The 12,447-nt window shown below is 45.6% G+C and overlaps 1 protein-coding gene across 5 annotated transcripts in view; it reads right to left on the bottom strand.

Annotated features, from left to right (window-relative positions):
• Rassf8 (Ras association domain family member 8) overlaps positions 1 to 12,447 on the bottom strand; it is an 81,743-nt gene that overhangs the window by 48,401 nt on the left and 20,895 nt on the right. Inside the window, exon 3 of one of the 5 annotated variants that reach the window (XM_063286174.1) lies at positions 7,275 to 7,424. The exons of the other annotated variants lie outside the window; for them this stretch is intronic. The gene's annotated coding sequence lies outside the window, so the exon portion shown is untranslated. The remainder of the gene's footprint in view (positions 1 to 7,274; positions 7,425 to 12,447) is intronic. 5 annotated transcript variants of the gene reach the window in all.

Genomic DNA, 12,447 nt, shown 5'->3' with positions numbered 1-12,447 from the left:
GCTCTCCTGCTGTCTCACTCCCCCCGTGGATGTCTATTTCTTGCAGCAAAACTTGTTGAGTTCTAAGCACCTTCCATTTTCTCACAGCCTCGTTCCTGTCAAGCTTTTGTTCCTGATACTCAAAGCAAGTTCTTGGAGTGCCAGAGTGGAGTTATGATGGCGGTGGCATCTTCCCTAACTTGCTACCCTGGGTTGCTGCTGTGTAGATAGACTCATTGCAGTAGAGAAGGAGACAAGGAAGGACGGCTGTACAGGAGAACACTCGACTGAAGGGAAGCAAAAGTGTCTATGAAGAAAGATGACGACCTCCACAGACCTTCACTCACTCCTCACACGTGACGACAGCCAGTTTTAATCTAGACGAAAAGTCTAGAAGGAATCCCCCAGTCCCATACCAAGCAATGATTTCTTCAGCATTAAATCTGTCTCAAAATGCCCTCGAGCAAACAGTTCTGCTTCTGTGCAGACGCTAACAGTGTGCCGCAGTGAGAAAATACAGAAGAAGGCTGCTGTGCTAGAGGGCCAGCCTCCCTAAGACTGCAGCCAGGGCTATACCAAATTCTACTTCACTGGCTATAAAAAACCACTATGCTCTGGAGAGGATGATTCAAATGTTCTTAGGGGTGAAATAGAATATAAAATAGTAATAAATAATTATTGCCCCACTTGTCTGAAGGTGGTAGTATTTAATGATCTACAATAATTTATCTTCTATGAAATTTCCTTTGTAACAAGAAATTTTAAGTGGTTTGCGGTGTAGTTTTTAATGTGACGTATCTATCCGCTATTTCAATGGAGAATAATTTAAAATAGCAAGACCCTTTTGAGAATGAGAACTGCTAAATGTTTAATTTTAAGATTAAGGGAATTATTAACACTAAAGAAATCTCTCACACATGCACACAAACAATATTAGTAAACATAAAAAAGATAAAACCCAGCATGTGCATCACCAGTTATAACTTTTAAAAGTATAGGAAGCTTGTGTTTCTGAGTGACGCAAAGTCTTGTGTTAAATGCATGTAAATGCCATCCTTAAATCTTACAAAGGAACACTTCACTCATCGTAGTGGTTCTTCCTGCTCGTCAGCTTGACTGTATCTGGAATGAACTACAATCCAGAACTGGATGGCTCACCCGTGATTCTGATCTTGAGTCTGGGAGATACAAGTTTCTAACCTCAATCTTGGCATGGAGATCTTGAGGCATAGCGGCTATGAATTGGGAGGACTAAGGCAAGGAGGTCTGTGAGTTCAAGGTCATCTGGAACAAAGCAAAGCAAGTCCCAGATCCAGGCATGGTGGTACACACCTTTAATCTGGGCCCCACCTTCTGCTGGAGACCTATGTAAGGACATTGGAAGAAGGAAGACTCTCTTCTTTGCCTGCCTGCCTTGTGAGACTGAGCAACTGCTAGATCCTTGGACTTCCATTCATGGCTGCTGATGACAATTCTTGGGGAGTTGGACTCTAGACCGTAAGTCATCAACACATTCCCTTACTATATAGAGACCACCCAAAGTTCTGTGACTCTAGAGAACCCTGACTAATGGTACCCATTTAGACATTAATTTACCCAAAGAATAGGCAAGTAGGAAAGAAAGCACATCCAGCAAGAGTGTGTGAGGGGAAGGTGGTGGAGACCCTGGAGTGAACTGAGGGACCATCGCCTGTGTGGCTGGTTATTGGGACGGCTTGTGGGAGTCACTGTCTATCCACAGAACACACTGCCGAGCAGTACTGACAAAGCCTAGCAGTCAGAGCATGCAGAACTGTCTGCAGACAGGGTTCACCATCATGGCGCGCTGGAGGGGTTAGGAGGTGTCCAGTTTGCAGAACTGCACGGTACTTTATGTGATCACCCTGGACACGGGTACAGTGAGCCTCAATCAGTGAGGGAGAGAAAGAAGGCTACGGCCTAATTCATCCCACCTGCTATTGCCCTACAGCGCCTGCCCCACAGTCCCGGCTTTCTGTGCATGCTTGTGAGTCACTAGGGTTGTGCAGAGAGTGACTGAGTCCTCCTTTATTTACAAAAGCAATGGCTTATACTTCTTTCTACCTATCGAGTACTTGGTTGGATCCTTTAGGATAAGAGAATGGAAGTCTTCCAGCATAAAAATATGCTCAGACTACGTCTAGAACAGGAATGAGATTTGGGTAGAAAGGCCATGTTATTTTAATAAAAATAACAGTAGTTCTCATTCATTGAATTGTTTATAAACCAAGCCATAATTTAATTTTCAATGAAACTGATGTTTTTAGACCCAGTATGTTGAGTGGGAAGACTGAGGTCTGCCAATAAAGGGCACTTCATTCATTAACATGAAATGTGACTTCACTCAGACTCATAATTCCATATGACATGACAAGTTTGAAATGACACAATGGGGCACTTATTGAGACATCTTGAAGGGAAAAAATAAACAAAGAAGGGGGAGGAGAGGGGAGGAGGGAGAGGGGGAAAAGGGGAGTGAAAGTCAGGAATCAATCAAGGTGTGATTTTCTTCTAATTCTCAGATCTTTGATTGGTCTGAGGTGTGTGTGTGTGTGTGTGTGTGTGTGTGTGTGTGTGTGAGAGAGAGAGAGAGAGAGAAAGAGAGAGAGAGAGAGATCACAGAGAGAGAGAGAGAGAGAGAGAGAGAGAGAGAGAGAGAGAGAGAGACCACACTGGTGATTTCAAAGATCTTGGTGATCACTAAAGATGGAGAATCCTGAACTTACAAGGGTATGGAGAATCAGTCCATGTGTTGAAATGAAAGGTTTAAAATGTTTCCCTAACCTTCCCAAGGATGCTGTCTCTATGCAGGTGAGGGCTGGCACAGGTTAAGGTGAGGCCTGTAACAGAATAGTAAAAAGTAAGGCAAGGACAAAGTTTCTGTAAGGCGGGAGAGAAGAGGAGAACAAGGAAGAACCAAGGTGGAGGTAGAGAAGGATGACCCAGATACCCGTGGCCTTAACTGGCCAAGAGATGGATTTTTATAGGTCAATTTATCTTATTTAGGTGGGCAGATTATATCATTACTCAATTGGCTCTGAGTTTATTGTGCAGATGTTTTATGGGGTTTGAATTTACTATTATAAATCTGATTGCTAAAATACCAGCATCTGGAGTTTCGATTTTAATGGGTGGTTGGGAGTTGATACTATAACCATTAGGGGCGGGTGCTGGGAACGTACACAGAGCAGAGTCTGAGTCAGAGTCTGAGAGGAGCAGGTGGTTGCTTGGAGTGTGGGCAGAGTCCTTATGTCAGGGAGTTGTGATAGGGCAGCCACCGCCTTCGCTGGGAACAGAGCGGGTCACAGAATCACAGGGGACCAGTCGCTGCTGGGACCCCTAGAGTCCTGACTCCACAGAGTGGCAGGGAATGAGCAGAGTTCTTGGGCATGCTAGCAACAGGGGCAGAGAGACCACTGGGCACAGAGAAGAGCTGGGGGTAGCGTGACATGGTGCCCTGGAACTGATCGCCTTTGAGTTGTATGCACCTGTTATGCCATTCAGCCTGAAGATGCTGGCAAGCGGGGCCAGAGGGTATTGTTTTTTCTTTTTTCTTTTTTTCGAAGCTGGGGACCGAACCCAGGGCCTCGCGCTTGCTAGGCAAACACTCTACCACTGAGCTAAATCCCCAACCCGGTATTTTTAATATTTACAGCGACACCTACCTGCGCTCTGAGAGAAAGGAGCAGAGAGACAGAGTGGTGTGATTGTGGGTACTACAGACACCCTGACATTGCTTTTCCCCCTATGCTCTGACCTACTGTGTTAGTTCACATTGTACACTTTCTATATGCTTTGAACTATTATATTAATCAACACTGCAGTGTTTCCATAAGTTTAGAGCTCCTATATTCTAATTTTTAGACTTTCTAGATGCTTGGAACTATTATATCAGTTCACACTTTACACTTCCTTTCTTAATGAGCAATTTTAAAAAATACATGACCAATATCCCTTGCAGAGGCATCAACCTTGGTCCCACTGAACCAAGTTCATAAACTGAAGAATCCTTTCAGCTCCTCCTGACTTTCCTAGCCCTTTGGTTCTCAGGCATCTGCCCCAACAACTGCTGGGGTTGGTTCTCCTGTCTATGTGGGCAAGTTCCAAAGCTTAAATGCATTTTTTTGACTCTTGGCCAAAATTTAGAAGATGCTGTGAATATCATTTTGAACTTGTGTAAATATATGAAAGAGAAAACAAAACAAAAAAAAATACATAACCAATGTTTGCCTTTGAGGGGGAAGTACTTTTCCAGAATTGAGGAAAAATGAAGACCAGGCAGTGCTGGGGAAGATCCGTCTGCAGTGACCAACTTTTGCCTTAGGGAATATAATTAAGCAAAACTAAACTAAAAACTGTTTCAAGTGATATAAAACCAAGTTTTACTTAAACTTAAAAGTAATGTACTTGTAAGTAACTGCACCTCATGAAAGACAGCCAGGAGGCTCTTCCTCGTAGGAGCTCCATCCAAGGCCATGTCAGGACAACACAGTCTGACCTCCCTAGGTTCTTACACCCCACAGAGACCACAGCTATCTCTAGCCACAGAAGGATGTGAAAGGTCTCTAATTCGTTTACACACTTAGGTTCAAAAGCGTTCGTGAAAATCTTCTGCCTGGCAACCCTGGTGAACCCACAAAACAGAACATAGTGTCCAGAGGGAAGAGTGTAGCAAACAGCAAGTTAATACGGCTGTGGAACTGAGACAGCTCTCCCAACTGGCATGCCATCAATCCATGAAAGAAAGGTCACATCAATGGCAGCATGTGAACACTTAAACACCACTGGATGTACTGGCTATGGGGAAAGAGGCAGAGTCTAAAACAAAGATTGCTAGGATCTGAACGCACATCCCCTCCAAAACGCCTTCAACTCAGTTTAATACCGACTTCAACTGCCATCTAAAGAGCATCACGAGGTGGGGCCAGGAGAGGAGAGAACCGCCTTCATGCACACATTCCCGTCGTCTGTCGCAGAAGTGGGCTCCTCATACGGGGTCCCCCTTCTCTTTAGTCAGCATGCGATTATGCAGACAGAGATGCTTACAGAAGCCAGCAGCTGTGCCTAGAACTGAGGGCAGGCAACCTTCTTCTTCAGAGAGTGCCAAGTCTAAAGCATTTTGCTACAGCCACACAAGACTGAGTACACCAAGGGCACTGCTGCGGTACCCGGGGCCCTGCCCCTCTTAGAAGCAGGGCTCTATCACACACAGGCATGCACTGCAATACTAAGATGAGAAATCTTCAACTCCACATTAATCTGCGCTCAGGAGCTCAGTCTGTTTGGCCCCATAGAAACTCTGAGAGTATCTTCATTTTCATAAGCAGCTCACATCAATAAATTTATTTCCATGACAAAAGTTTTTCAAAGATCATATAATAAAATCTGGGACATCTGATCAACCTTATGCGCAGTGCTCTTTTTTAAAGCAACTGAACGTATGTGGGGGTTACAGAGTGACATTTCAATACAGGGGCTTCTCAAAAACTGCTAAGTGGCATGGGATGGGCAGACTATTTCCTGGTGATGGATTTCTGTATACAATTTAAAAGACTTCTCCTCAGCCACAGACTCTTGGTTTTTTATTATGGTGCATTAATTGTACTAATTACTGGGTGTTCCTATGACACTTCAATATATGTGTGCAATGTTCTTTGAGCATATCCGTCACTTATTACCCTTTTTTGTCTTCTCCCCTCTCCCCTTCTCCATCCTAAGGAAGAGTCCTCCTCATGTCTCTCTTTCCCTAAATTCTACAGAAGACAAAAATGTTATAGTCTTTGTGTGTCTGGTTTATTTTACTTAACATGATGATCTTCAGTTGTTTATATTATCCTGAAAATGACATAATTTCATTTTTGTTTATGGGAGAATAAAACCCCATCCTGTGTGTGTGCACACATATATATGTGTTCATGCACATGTGTGTATGTATGTGTGTCAGTGTATGCATGAATGTGCATACATATATGTGTATATGTGTCAGTGTGTGTACAGGTATGTGTGCGTATGTGTGTGTGTCAGTGTATATGTGTGCCTGCATGCAGGAGTGTGTGTGTGTGTGTGTGTGTGTGTGTGTGTGTGTGTGTGTGTGTGTGAGAATATTTTTTATCCGTCCGTCCATCCATCCATCCATCCATCCACTGACTAGTACCTAAATTGATCCCTTAACTCTGCTATCTGTGAACAGTCAGGCCCAGGATCTTCTGTTTTCCTTATGTTCTAAAGTAAGTAACCATGTACACATGGGATGTACACGTGGGGTGTACACGTGGGGTGTACACGTGGGGTGTACACGTGGGGTTCAGGCACCTGCACACCCAGAGGCTCCACTACTCTACTCAGGCACCTACGTTTTACTCAGAATGACCTTGCTAGTGATTACCATCTTGTAGACTGCAGTGCAGAAGAAACTCAAAAGCTAAAGTTCTCTTCTCTGAAACCATATCCCATCGTACATAGATACCTGTCTGAGTCGGAGTCAGATTAACCTTACAACGCAAGGAAAAGCCCCTTTCTCTCTGCTCCCAAGGCAGACTCCAGCACAGCATACCACACAGAAAAACATTAACAAGCTGACATGAAGAAATGGCACTCCCAGACCAGTGATCCATAAAAACCAGATTCCAATATTTTAATATTGGAAATTCACATTAACAAACAGATAAATGACTCCTTCACTTCTCATCACGTCTTGTTTCTTTCACATTTCATTAAGTCACACAGTAACAGTCACACTGAGATCTCCAAGTCCCAGCTCCTTAGCGACATGTCCCCTTTCCTCAGCTTTACTCGACGAACGACGTTTCAAAACACTAAAGCAGACAATCTGTTCCTGGTCTTCTAAAACCAGAAATAACAGAATTAGGTCACAAAAGCTCATTTCTTGGGGAAAATAAAGATGATGAATGCAATCAGGATGCTTATTGTCCCTGAAATTCTCTAGGCCTGGATGCCGAGTCAAGTGAGCCTTGCTGCAAGTCACTATGGCAACTTGAACTGCAGAACGTGCCCTGTTCTGCCAGCCATTTCCTATGGAGTATCACGTCCAGCCGTTTTAAATCCGTTGGTGTAACACAGACACTTCTTTACAAATGTTCCTCAGAAAGACCTTCATCGAACCCTTTAAACCAAATAAATATGAGAATATAAAATATCCTCCATTAAAGCAGCAGGGGTCAGAAAGTGAAACTAAACGTACACATTTGTGTGTGGGCTTGTACACAGACACACAGACACACAGACGCACAGACTACACCAAAACCAATCCTTATTACCAGAGGCATGGGGTAGCACCACCAAACCCTTCGTCCACCAGAGATCTCTTGCATGGCAGTTCTGGAAGGTTGAAGAGCTGAGTCCTTCTCCCTTCTCACTAACACCTGCTACAGAGAGGGATCGGAAGGCTCTGGGGGAGGCCTGCAGCCCTGTTCAGAACAGAGGGAAGGCAAAATAATCGGTGAAATGTATCCTATCTTACCAAATCTGTCTACTTACAGAAATTATGGCTCAGGGGCTCAGAGTATGAACTGTTCTCGCACAGGAACCAAGTCCAGCTCCTAGTACTCCTGTCAGTCACCTTCCAATCACCTGTAATTCTAGCTTTGTCTGTGGCCCCACAGGCACTGTACACATGTGGTACACATACACATGCCCCAACACACACAAACACATGTAAAATAAAAAGTAATGACTCTTTTTAAAAAGAAAATACAGGACACAAATGTAGAAACTTAACAAGCTGACTTGTGATAAAGGGAAAATTATTCTCTGTCATCGCCCTCAGGAAGAAAAATGACTTGACAATTATATCTTCATGGAGAAAACATGATTTAATGGATATTCTGACTGCAAGACAATAACATTAAAAAAATTAACAGCCCTGTGAAAACAAAAACAGTGAGTTGTGAGGCTGCAAACTCATCACTGTCGTCCATCAGAGTCAGCAGTAAAATTAGATGCTTCTACAGAGGCCAGAGTTGGCTCAGCGGTTAGAGCACTGACTGCTCATAGAGGTCCTGAGTTCAATTCCCAGCAACCACATGGTGGCTCACAACCATCTGTAATGGGATCTGATGCCCTCTTCTGGTGTGTCTGAAGACAGCTACAGTGTAGTCATATATAATAAATGAATAAATCTTTAAAAAAAAGGATACTTTTGCACTCAAAAGGCTGGAAGGGAGGTCATGCTCTCTCTCTCTGCAGAGAACAAGGCTCTGCTCTGTGTCAGCCACCAGGCAGGCTGGTGAAGGCACAGCTAGGCCCAGCTCTGTGGAGCCTTCATGTATCAACAGGCAGAGCTGCATCTTATGAAGAACGGAAAAGGCAAAGGAATCTCTGTAGTTAGTCAAGGGTTACAGAAAACGGCAATAACGAAAACTCAACAGCAAAGCCCAAGTAAGTCATGCAATCCTCACCTGTGCACCACCCGAGGGAACAAATAAACCCATCCATGAACCATTCAAATCACCACGCACATGCCCCGCCCCAAGCATGAAGCGTCAGCCACAGTCCTCTGCACAGAACCCACACTCTAGTCCTGCGACCCAGAAAGCAGCTGTGGAAAGGCCCTGCCTTCTGAAGTGATTCCAGAGACACCAGCTGCACTGCAGAGCACTGTCTTCCCCAGCTCAGTACACAGCAGGCCTGCACGCTGGACTCCACGGGCTTCAGTGCCCACATGCATGTAAGCAGGACATGTGAACAGGACTCCACAGGAGTCAGTGCCCGCATGGATGTCATCAGTGTCCCTGATACAGTCACTGTCTCACTCTTAACACTCGTGGCCAACTACTAGGGTTCCCTCCAATGCAGAGCGCTGTACAGGGTCTGCGTGAGAGCTGAACAGTGAGGAAACGGCACTGAAGACTCAGGAACTCTACCTGAAGCCTCTGAGGCAATGCACGTTCAGAAGATTAATTTATGTGAGACCTCTGAGGGTCATGCAATCACATAACGAATGAAGGGCTCAGGAATTTATGGCATGGCACGCTGGTTTGTGTCCTTAAAGAGTTTATTCACCTGTAAAATATGAACAGCTTGCTCATAAGTGATTCACTTGCCATAATCAAGGTCGGACTGCTTTTCCTCCTGAGACCAGTAAGTCATATTTGAGAGACGAAGATGAGATGACAGAGCGGGCACACCAAAAGCAACCTAAGTCAGACCTGGGTTATGTACACTAAAGAGATGGCTGGTCTCCACTCAGGACACTTCAGTGCCACCAAGGATCTCACGGACGGCTATGACAAAGCCACGAGACTTCCTAGCAGTGCCCTGTGGTGACTCCTCTGCTTTCGGGGGAACAATTGAAGGCGCAGGCAGAGCGGGCTCAGAAGGCCCAGGAGGGGCAGTGCCACTCTCAACACCAAACTCGTTTGGAGATGTATCTGTCACCGCAAGCTTGGTCAGGCATCCTAACACAGTGGCATGGTGCCACCTCACACTGTGGCTCTTTAAATCAGCATGTTGCAAAGGACAGTCCCTGAGTCCCCACTGAACATTACTAACTATATACATGCCTCCGAAAACGGAAAGGTTTCTCAGAGTAACTGCCAGGTGCTAGGACACACAGGCTGCCTTAGCTTCTGACTCTCTCCCTGCAGGGCTCTTGAGCAGGGCCAGCCCTTGCGAGGTAGTGTGCGGGGATGGCAGAACCACACTGCTATCCTGCGGGGCTGACACAGACACCTGAAAATATGCACAGTGTTCTTAGAGTGGTAGCCAATTTCTACCTTAAAGTAATGAATTTCCCCACTTTAACACAAGCTGCTCTCCCAACAGTGTTCTGTTGGCTCTCACCACTCTGACCTCTGATCCCAGTCACTTAGGACGGGTGGGTTTCTGTAGAGTTTCACCTAACACTTCTTGTCTTTGTAAAAGGTACTCAGTTGTTTCCTTAAAGACTATGTAACAGCCCGGAGTGCTCCAGGAAGGATTTCTCACCCTCCCTCCACCCACTCCGCAACCGCACAGGGATTTCTTGTACACTTAGTTACCAGGTAGGCATTCGGAAAACTGCCTGAAGTGAGGACTAAAAGTGTTGAAGGAGAGACCTGGAAAGTTCGTTTTTGAGAATAAAAACACAACCCTGACACACTTTTCCTTGGCGAGAACAATGACCCCTGGCTCCCCAAGAAGGGAGCGCCTGGCAGCACTCTGACCACTCCATTGCCTAATGCCTGGAGAATGCGAGGCCTGAAGGAGTCTAAGAAGTCTTGGCTACAGGACGAGAGCTGACGCAGTCCGTGTCTGCCACATTCACACTGTGCCCTTCACAGATGTCTCTGCATCTATTTATAGGACGGACATTTAGGGCCAGGCCAGTTACTGTCCGCCATTTTATCATTTTCAAAATAGACTCAGACGTGAACTATTTTTTTTTTAATGAATATAAGACACGGCCACCCCTCACTCCTCAAAAAAAAAAAAAAAAAAAAAAAACTAAATTCTTAGAGTCTTGGTCATGAAGTCACATGAAATCATGAAGCAGTGCTATAAGAAGTCGTAGAGCCCAGGTCTGAGACAAGACTGGAAAATATGCATGTTCCAACAACAGAAGAAGAAAGCAGGGGTCTCAGGTGCCTTTCTGTAGCCAGCTCCAGCCACAAGACTTAGTTTCATGTACATCTTATTCATTCTCTCTCTCTCTCTCTCTCTCTCTCTCTCTCTGTGTGTGTGTGTGTGTGTGTGTGTGTGTGTGTGTGCATGCACATGTGCCTTGTGGGGTGAGTGAGAGTCCTAAGACAACTGACATCAGTTGGTTCTCTCCATCTAAAACGTGAGTCTCAGGGATTAGACTGGGCTTGATGGCGAGGATTTTACTCGCTGAGCCATTTCACAGGCCCCTGATGATTTTTTAATCACTGTTATTATTGCAACACTAAGGCATGTTACTGCCTCTTTCCAACTGTTAAAGAAGAATGGCGGCTGTAAAGCATCATAGAATTCCTGGGCCGTGGGTGGTGCTGGACATCAAATGAGAGAGAGCCTTTGGCTTCCGCTAGCCCCATCCATACTCTCCTCCAGGAGACACTGCCGCCTGGGGGTGAAGTGGCTTGACAGGCTCAAGATGCCAAGGAAGGTCACCCAGACCTGGGCAGCCAATCAGAATCACACAGGAGGAAACCAGCTACCTACCTAACAACCACCCAAACCTGGCCACAGCTTGGGAGCTCCCTGGATCTACTATCCGTGAACAACAGTTTTCTACCAGAGCACCTACCTTCTCTCTTTCAAAACTTTCTGGTTTTAGTATTGTTTTTAAGGAAATCTGCCCAAGTGGGAAGTGAGCTGTTGAGGAATTTCTAAAACTTACATCACCCTCTTTTGTTTACAACCAGCTCATTACCAGGGCCAGGCGTTTAAAATCCTCACACACCAGCCAAATGCACTGACTTACACACACGTGCTCACATTAGCAGGGCTCCTTCCTAGCTTCTGTAATTGTGAAAAACTGACCAAGTCCAGGCTGTTTGGGATGGAGCAGGTGCCACGAGAATAGCTTTAACATAGCCCTGGACGTCTTCCTTCCTGGAGGCACCAACCATCTTTCCTGTGATCATCCAACTGCTCTACCCTCCCGGCCCACTGCTCTCCTTCAGCCGATCCACTTCCCAGACACAAACAGAAAGGGAAGCTACACCCACAACACAACCCACACCTGGGAAGCTACACCCACAACACAACCCACACCTGGGAAGCTACACCCACAACACAACCCACACCTGGGAAGCTACACCTACAACACAACACACACCTGGGAAGCTACACCCACAACACAACACACACCTGGGAAGCTACACCCACAACACAACCCACACCTGAGAAGCTACACCCACAACACAACCCACACCTGGGAAGCTACACCTACAACACAACCCACACCTGGGAAGCTACACCTACAACACAAACCCATACTTGGGGCTCAGTAAACACACGCGCACACACACAGTCTATAAAATTAGGGAACTGCACCTACAAACTCTACTCACCTAAACAAGCCCTGAACAAGCTGACATACCAGTGTGGCCGGGGGCGGGGTGGGTGCAGTGTCACAAGGCCAACACTAGATGCAAAGCCACAGGCAATCAATGGCTGCTGAGAGAGGGGGCATTAGTCTTCTCTGGGGACAAGCCCTAACAGACAGATACCAACTTCAACATGTCAGCCCTAAAACAAACACATACATATAAGCAACACACACTAAAGGGACTCAGCAGGTGTGTGTGTGTGTGTGTGTGTGTGTGTGTGTGTGTGTGTGTGTGTGTGAGAGAGAGAGAGAGAGAGAGAGAGAGAGAGAGAGAGAGAGAATAATTGAAGACTAAGAGACCATGAACTTGAGAGGGAGTTGGGGAACATAACATGGAAAGAGACAGACAGAGGACAGTGGGCATAGGAATGACTCAAGTACAATACCCATGTATGAAATTTTCAAAACTGAATAAATAA

Source organism: Rattus norvegicus, chromosome 4, assembly GCF_036323735.1.
Source record: "Rattus norvegicus strain BN/NHsdMcwi chromosome 4, GRCr8, whole genome shotgun sequence".
Classification (NCBI taxonomy): Eukaryota; Metazoa; Chordata; class Mammalia; order Rodentia; family Muridae; genus Rattus; species Rattus norvegicus.
The sequence above is the reverse complement of the archived record's forward strand: the minus strand, read 5'-3'. Positions and strand labels throughout refer to the sequence as shown.